The 9,662-nt window shown below is 38.2% G+C and overlaps 1 protein-coding gene across 2 annotated transcripts in view; it reads left to right on the top strand.

Annotated features, from left to right (window-relative positions):
- Window positions 1-9,662, top strand: part of LOC308083936 (guanylate-binding protein 1-like) — a 93,376-nt gene that overhangs the window by 48,410 nt on the left and 35,304 nt on the right. The window lies entirely within an intron of this gene.

Below are 9,662 nucleotides of genomic sequence, written 5' to 3'. Positions count from 1 at the left end.
AACTTTGGTGCGCCTCGCAGGTCTGCATGTTATATTTGTCAATCAATGACATTAGGATGCATAAAACAAAGGAGGTAAAAATAACAAATTCAATTACAGTGCAGAAGAAAAAGAGAAAGGGGGAGCCAGAGATCTATCTCTGTTATTTACAAGAAGTCAGACCATTTCTTGTAAATACTTGGGTGGATCTGAGGCGTAGCCAGCTACAGGCAGAGGGGGTCAGTTTCCCGCCCAGTTTGCTGAAAGACCCAGTGGTGGAAAGTAACATGTGTACATTTACTCAAGTACTGTACTTAAGTAAACTTTGAGTTACTTTTACTTACTTGAGTATTTCCATTCTTCAAAACTTGCTACTTTTGCAATTATTTTTTTTTTTTTTTTTTTTTTTTTTTTTTTTTTTTTTTTTTTTTTTTTATATTTCTTTTTATTTGAGAAATCGCAGGGTACATTAAATACTTGCCCCACAGCATTCCACAATCATCCCATTCCTTAGTCCCTCCCCCCCACCCCATTGGCAAAAAATAAAACTGAAAAACAAAACAGTAATAATAAAGAAAAATAAAGAAAGAAATAATAAATAAACAATAATGACAATAATAACAACAACAACAACCTTCAGCGTGTAGACAGCACATATCATATACATATATATATGTATTTTTTAAAGCAGAACCACATTAACCACATCAATCAACAGTCTCATTGCTTAGTAGGGAAATCAGTGGATTCCATAGGTCTTGGAACATTTGTTCCCGGCCCTGTTTTTCAAAGGTACGTTTTTCTAGTGGAAGAAATTGAGATATCTGATCCTGAAACATCTTAAAAGTGGGTGAAGCTTCATTTTTCCAAAATAGAAGAATACATTTCTTAGCGAAGTATGTTATGATAATTAACAATCTGTATTTTTTGGGATCCATCTGTATAATAGGCAATTCATTTAGTAAGTAGACACATGGGGACAAGTCAAATTCGGTTTCCAATGCAGATTTTGTGAATGAATGGACATCATTCCAGAATATTTTTAGTTTTTCACATTGCCAAAACATGTGTAAAAAAGTTCCTTCGCTAGTTTTACATCTAGGACAGTTTACTGAGTTGTCTCTAGACATTTTATGCATTTTTATTGGAGTTAGATACAATTTGTGAATGAATTTATAATTGGCTTCTTTGATTTTATTACTTGTGAATGGGAAATGTATTCTATCACAAATATTTAGCCAAATGTTTTCCTCAAATTTCATTGTTAAATCTGTCTCCCAAATTTTCAACAAGGGCGAAAAAGATGAGTGACAGTCTTTGGAGAAGATATCGTACAATTCACTAATTTTACCTTTAATTGTGGTCGATAACATTAATATTTCTTCTATTTCATATAATTCTAATCTTAATTTATTTTCTCTTCTAAGTGAATGTATAATATTTCGCATTTGTAAGTATTTGAAGAAGTCAGTATTTGGAATGTCATATTCTGTTCTTAATTCTATAAATGATTTTAACTGCATATTTGTATGAAACAGGTCTTTGAATTGACTTATCCCCAACTGGGCCCATCTCTGTATATTAATTGAGGTTAGATGTTTGTCTAGATCAGGATTGCGATAGATAGGAGAATATATGGAAGTATAATTAACAATGCCAAGTTTTTTTGAACAATCCTTCCAAGCACGAAGTGTGTTAAGAACAGTGAAACAGTTACCTATGTTTCTTATTTTGTTGAACTGTTTTATAAATATGAGAGAGTCCAATGGTAATGGGTCAACAAATTTAGCCTCTAACTGAAACCATTGTGAGTCTTGTCTTCCCAACGTCCATGACAGTACATTTCGTAGTTGGGCTGACCAAAAATAATGTTGGAGATTGGGAAGACCAAGGCCTCCCATGGATTCTGGCTTCATAAGTGTCAGTAACTTTATTCTAGGCATTTTGTTGCACCAAATAAAATGTGAAATTAGTCTGTTCAGAAATTTAAAAAAATCTGTAGATAAGTAACATGGTATCATTTGAAAAAGGAAATTCAATCTTGGAAGGATGTTCATTCTTATCACATTAATTCTTCCCAGCAGAGATAGTGGGAGCGTGGACCATTTACACAGATCATTTTTTATCTTTTCTTTAAGAGGACAATAGTTTTCCTTGTACAAGTTCTCCAGTTGCGGCGTAATGTTTATTCCTAAATATTTAAACCCTTCTGGAGACCAATTAAAAGGATATGATTCATACATTGTTTCCGTTGGTGTCATGTGCAGGAGACAAGCATTAGATTTACTGAAATTCAACTTATATCCTGAGTATTTTCCAAATTGTTCTATTTCATTATATAAATATGATAAAGACCGTTCTGGTTCTTTTATGTATAGAATAATATCATCTGCGTATAGAGATATTTTATGTTCCTCTTTATTAATTTTCAGTCCTTCAATGTTGATATTGTCTCGTACACATGACGCCAACAATTCGATCACCATCGCAAAAAGTGAACTTGACAATGGGCATCCCTGTCTTGTCCCTCTTGTCAATGCAAAAAAGTCAGAGGAAGTTCCATTGGTAATAACGGCTGCTTTGGGGTTTTTATAGATTGCTTTGATCCAAGCAGTAAAGTTCTGTCCCATATCAAGTTTATCAAGAATAGAGAAAAGAAAGTTCCATTCCACTCTGTCGAAGGCCTTCTCCGCGTCCAGAGATAGGAGCAGAGAAGGGCTCCGACTAGTGTCCAAATGATTTATTACATTCAAAAGTCTCCTTATATTGTCAGCAGAATATCTCCCCTTTATGAAACCTGATTGGTCTGGATTAATAATTTTAGGCAAAATATCTTCTAGTCTCTTTGCTAATAATTTGGTTATGATCTTATAATCATGATCTAGAAGACTAATAGGTCTATATGATGAACAATTTAAAGGATCTTTGCCACTTTTGTGCAGTACTGTGATATGCGCCAGGTTCATTGATTGAGGGAGTATTCTGTTATGACAAAAGTTATGCATCATTGCCATAAAAATGGGGTGAAGTTCAGTCCAAAATTCTCTATAAAATTCAGCAGAAAAACCATCTGGTCCTGGGCTTTTATTTGTAGGCATTAACTTAATTGTGGCCAGAACTTCTTCTTTTGTAAATGATGAGTTAAGGTATTGTTGGTCTAATTCTGATAATTTTGGCAATTTTTTATTTTGTAAATATTGGTCCAATTGTTCTTGTGAATGAGAACTTTGAGATTTGTAGAGTGTATTATAGAATTCAAAGAAAGCTTGATTAATCTCTTCTGGGTGATATGTTATGTTATCGTTGAGATTAATTGCTTTAATGGTTCTTTCAGTTTGTTCTTTCTTTAATTGATGGGCCAATAATTTACTTGGTTTATTGCCAAATTCGTAATGCTTTTGTCTAACGTAATTCATTTTTGCTGTGATTTCATCTGACATATTAAGGTTTAATTTGGCCCTGGCCACAATTAATTGCCTCCAATTGTCCTCTGTAGAAGCAGTTTTATGAAGTGTTTCACATCTTATTACTTCCCTCTCAAGTTCTTGTGCTTGTGCTCTTTTTACTCGCTTTTTAAATGATCCATATGAAATGATTAGTCCTCTCCAAGTGGCTTTTGCTGCTTCCCAGATAATGTTAGGGTCTATGAGGGGGTCATTATTTTCCCTTATGTAATTTGTAATCCATGTTCGAATTTTTAATTTAAATTCTTCATCTTGGAGTAATGAATTGTCAAATTTCCATTGTTTGGAGAATGATTTGTTCCTATTAAACTGAATAGTCAAACATATTCTAGCATGGTCTGATAAAATAATTGGACTAATTTCACAAGTCTTTATCATGTGTATATGTTTTGAATAAACAAAGGCATAATCTATTCTACTGTACGAGTTATGCACATTTGAGAAGAAGCTGTAGTCTTTAATACCTTGATGTAATTCACGCCAGACATCAATTAGGCCACTTTCTGCACATAGCCCCTGAAGAACCTTTGAGGATTTGGACCTATAGTTAGTCTGATTAGATTTATCCAAGGCTGTCATTGTCAGGTTAAAATCCCCTGCCATCACTCCAAAGCCTTTACAGTTTTCATTGAAAAGTAGCACCATGTCAGACATGAATGTGGGTTCGTCTGCGTTGGGAGCATAGATGTTCAGAAAAGTAATGGATGTTCCCCAAATGCAGCCTGAAACCAAGACAAATCGTCCATTTGGATCTGTAATTAGTTTTTCTAATGTAAATGGTATAGTTTTATTAATCAAGATAGCTGATCCTCTGCTATGACTTTTATATGATGAGAAATAAACCTGACCCACCCAGTCCCTTTTTAACTTAGCGTGTTCAGTATCTGACAAATATGTTTCTTGTAAAAAAGCTACATCCACTTTATTTTTCTTAAGAAGAGATAACATTTTTTTCCTTTTAATAGGTCTTCCCAAGCCTTTAACATTCCACGAATGTATTATCATGTCTGACATGGTAGTTGGTGTGGTCTACAAAAAATATCTGTGACTGTGTACATTTGCTTAAACACTGTTGTCGTTGCCTTCATTAATAAACATAACCAAAAAACATAAACGAAAAATAAAAAATAACATACATTAAGTGCATCCGCCCACCCCAGCCGTGGCTTTGTGATCCACGACATTAATCCCCTTACTCCTATTAGGCCAGAGAGAAACAATAATGGAAAGAAAAAACTAAATAACTATGAAATAATTAAATCTTTCTTATATTGGCCCCTGGAGCTCTTGTCTTCAGTGAAATTACTTAATTTTTTGCACCCCCCTTTGTTTCCCCTCATGTTGTTGTCTATTAGTTGGTCACGACAAGATATTATTATTATTATTTTCATTTTATTTTTACTGAAAATTTTACTCCTCTCCCCATACATTTTTAATCTTCAGTCATTGTGACTATCTGTTGTTGGAGAGAAAAATAACAAAAATGACAGTGTAAAATAAATAAACAATATATTTATGCCATTCTTTGAACCCCCCTTCTCTACTTTCGATCATGGTATCGTCCATATGACGTCACACGTTACAGGAAGTATTGACGCCAGAAAATAAATAAATAATGCATTTGTGCCGTTCCTCGAATCACCCCTCCCTACTTTCCGTCATGGTATAGTCCATATGACGTCACACGCTATTGTAGTCCTTGAAACACCCCTCCCTACGTTCAGTAATGGTATAGCCCGTGTGACGTCACACGTTGTTGCAGGAAGTATCAGCACCAGTGAATACACGTCGGAAAAAAGAAAAGAAAAAAGGAAAACAGCTGATCGTGACTGTACTGGCAGATCGATACCTTTTCGTGAACTAGGATTCAAAGTCAAGTGATTTGTCCATATGACAGTTATAATGAGGGGGTGCAAAACAAAAAAAACAAAAAATCATCTTCTTACCTCCTCCCTGGATAAAGGCTCGTAACGCAAAAAAATAACTCACTTCACCGTCTCCACTGATTCCATTCCTTCAGCGAACGATTCCGCTGCTTTAGGATCTTCAAATAGGACGATTTTGCTTTCATGGAGGATTCGAAGCCGGTGAGGGTATGCAAACCCTCGGAACATGCCCTTTTCGATGAATATCTTGGTCACCCGGTCGAATTCTCTGCGTCTTCGACGCACCTCTGCAGGCAGGTCCTGGCGAATGGTGAGTTTGGCGTCCCCCTCGGTGATTGTAGATTTCTTTGCTGCTTGTAGAATCATCTGTTTGTCCCCGAACCGTAAAAAGCGAATTAATACTGGTCTGGGATATTTCCCAGTTTGTGGTCGCGTTGGGCGAAACACTTGATCCAGTTCGAGTGTTTTTTCCAATGTAAGCTTAAGCCAGTTGGGTAGTTTGTGTTGAATGTACTCAAGTAGAGTTTGATCATCTTCCGATTTCTCTGGAAGCCCCAGCAGAACCAGGTTTTTCATCCTCCCTTTATTTTCCATTTCATCCGTTTTAATCTCCATTGTTTTTAACAGCTTTTCGGCTCGGTGTAACTCTCGCTGGGTTGTTTGTAGGGTATCTTCGAGTGTTGAAATCCTTTCTTCTGCCTCGTCATGGCGCTGCTTTTGTTTGTCGACTGCTTTGTTTGTCTTAGTCAGTCCTTCTTTAATCATTGATACTTGGTTAGTCACCTTTTCCAGACGAGTATCAATACCGTCCAAACGGCCCAATATTGCAGAGCGTTGAGATTTTAGCTCGGTCATAATCTCGACCAGAGTAGGTTCGTTCTCATCTGCTTCAATTGTTTGGTCGTCGACTTTGTTTCGTTGGTTTATTTTGCCGTGTCTTGTAGTTGCCATCTTGCAAATCACCACGTTTTGTCTTAAGCCTTTACTTTGTTTAAATCAAGACAATTAAGTTGAAATTGTCATTGAATGGAGGTAAGAAATGTATATTTTTTCTTTTGCAATTATTTGAAAACTTTAGTTTTTTTTAGATTTAGATTATTATGTATTATTAGTATGTAGTATAAAAACATGCAACATATTACATACAACTTCAGCCCAATATATACTTTGGGTAAAAATCTTTTGAAAATAGCTGATCTGCAAGCTCACCATGGGTTGCGATGTGACGCATTGTTGCATAGAAAAAACACGGTCTCCTCACGTATTAGAAGGACAATATCAGTCACCAGAACCAAGAACACACACGCACAGAGCACACACACACACACACACACACACACACACACACACACACACACACACACACCCCCACACACACACACACACACACACACACACACACACACACACTATTCTGATGGCAGATCCCTGACCAGTGTTTGTGCCAACTTTGGTGCGCCTCGCAGGTCTGCATGTTATATTTGTCAATCAATGACATTAGGATGCATAAAACAAAGGAGGTAAAAATAACAAATTCAATTACAGTGCAGAAGAAAAAGAGAAAGAGAAAAAATAACTCAATCAGAGGCAGTGGCAAACAGAAAGGCGGGAGGGAGCGAGCAGGACCTCGGTGAACTGTGGTGAGGCCCATAGGCCCAGTGTGGAGGGCCTCAGTGAACTGTGGTGAGGCCCATAGGCCCAGTGTGGAGGGCCTCAATGAACTGTGGTGAGGCCCATAGGCCCAGTGTGGAGGGCCTCAGTGAACTGTGGTGAGGCCCATAGGCCCAGTGTGGAGGGCCTCAACGCACAGGGCAATAAGTTCATAATAAACAGAACCTCCCAAGTAGGGAGATTGACATAAAACACACAGCTGTTTACTTTGTCCACCCCTCCCAGACATAACATTGCTCTCATAGTAACAGTAGGCAGACGGTTGCATACTTTCACTTTCAGTTGTGTCAGGGGGTCTTTTCTTGGAAATGGCCTGATCTGCTGAAACACACACACACACACACACACACACACACACACACACACACACACACACACACACACACACACACACACACACACACACACACACACACACACACACACACACACACACACACACACACACACACACACACACATGCAAACACGCACATAGGCATGCACATAAGCATGCATGCACATATGCAAACACTGCAATTCACACTGGTTCTTTGCTTGCAAAGATCAAATGCCAAGTTTGGGTTCCTTTAACTTTGAGGCAGGCTCAATGGTGTCCATACTGTATGTCAATCATTGACACTTTGGACTGATACATGAGAAGAGTTTGAAAATTAATGATCTTTAATGGTCTAACACAGACGGTCAGAGACTCTTAGTCTGTGCACGAGAATGCTACGTACACCAAAGTCCTTATAGTGGTGCCGGCCAACGGCAGAATATAAACTAAATAGTGGTCTTCAAAAGACAAGAAAAGTGGTGCAATCTGAAAATTGGGGCTGCGAAGGGGCCATCACGGTTGGAATGTTTGTTTTCTGGGTGACCCACACGGATAGCGTGTGTTTACAAATGATCGGCCAAGCGATCGCAATGAACATACGATCGCCGTGTTTATTTAGGAGCTTATAATGGCAGAGGGGATGAAACTGGCACGACCCTTTACCTATTTAGGAAGGCAAAGGGCAGTGCCAGTTTCATCCCCTCTGCCATTAGGCTCCTGAATAAACACAAACCCCCTAATACCTGATCCACCTCACCTGGTCGAACTGGACTTGCTCGCTAATGTCCCCCCTCCCCCCATGCACACACACACATACACACACACACACACACGCACACACACACACACACACACACACACACACACACACACACACACACACACACACACACACACACACACACACACACGCGCACACACACACACAGGCACCTGTATGAGCTGGACTCTCTATGTGCTTATCGCTCCATGGACTTACATACATGCACACACACATGAAACATATAAAAAGTCTCTTTATTTTTTTTAATTTTTTTTTATCTTATAGAATTGAAGTACTTTGCTAGGTGTTTTAATTGTGGTGTTTATTTGTGTATTGTCTTGTTTGAATGTATGAACCCATTTAGCTGTACTTATCAATGATGAACAAAACCTCCTAACTCCACTTTTTGTTTTTGTCATTTCCTGAAAAATTCACATTTTGGAGTTCACAGGTACATCAGAAATATATATGGCCATATGGAAGTATTGAAATTGCGGGCTTCATTCAAAGGCCCATGTAACGATTACGTTGGATAATATTCCAGCATATTCATACACAAGACGTAATTACTTCACAAATCATATAAAATATAATTTGTGACTCAATTACCATATCTCAACACAGGCACACATTGGTTTGTGTACATGTATCGCTATATGAAACTTTACGTTACGTTTGTGTAACGTGAGTTCTTGACTGGTTAATATAAATGCCATAAAACAACAAGAAATACACTCATAACTGGTTGGACAAATGACACCAAAAGACTTCTTTTCACGTTATAATAAAGCGGGTTTATTCAGCTTACAGAGTTTACAAGCAATTTAGAAAGCTATGAGCCCTAAAAATGAGATAGTTACTTCAATCCTCTCGCATGAGCGAAAGAGTTGAAATACTATGTGTTTTGGCTTTAGTAAAATTGTCCCGGTTGATCACGGCCGTGAACAACAGCGAACAATTTCCCTGCTCCTCAAAAGCAGGAGATGTTATCACTGGAAAGGTTTGGTCCATAGCCAAATGCTTCAGTCATAAATCTCTATTAGCCTTAATCCCATTTTACTAAACATTTTGATACACACATGTATAACGCTTTGGATATCAAGAGAAGAGGGGAGGGTGCTGAAATAGAAGCTTTCATGTCGTGTGTGTATTTAAATGGAGGAGATAAAAAAAACGGGAAGGAAGAAAAGGGATAGAGAGAGTAGAAGGAACGTATTGGGAATACTATACTGTAATACTTGAGTTTACTCAAATGATTACAGTTTAGATATTAAATGTTTACACATATAACAATGTCGCTTATGGCAATATGCACAGATCAAACGGTAACACACCTTGTATTTGGCTTCAAACTGGCTTCTGGAAAGAATGGACAGGCACGCTGTAGAGTCGGACTGAGAGTTCTTTAGCAAATTGTTCAGTTTAAGGCAAGGTGTTCCGTGTAAAGGCAGACGGAATGGGCATTGATGGCGGCGGAGGTCTTCTCGGGTCCGGGCGCACTTCACGGCTCGGGTGCATGTGGGTAGAGAGAGGAGATCTTCAGCTGGGGACTGGAAGCGCCCAGCGTTGGTGAGTATCAG

Source organism: Gymnoscopelus braueri (genome assembly GCF_963280865.1).
Source record: "Gymnoscopelus braueri genome assembly, chromosome: 4".
Classification (NCBI taxonomy): Eukaryota; Metazoa; Chordata; class Actinopteri; order Myctophiformes; family Myctophidae; genus Gymnoscopelus; species Gymnoscopelus braueri.
This window is presented reverse-complemented; position numbering and strand designations above follow the sequence as displayed.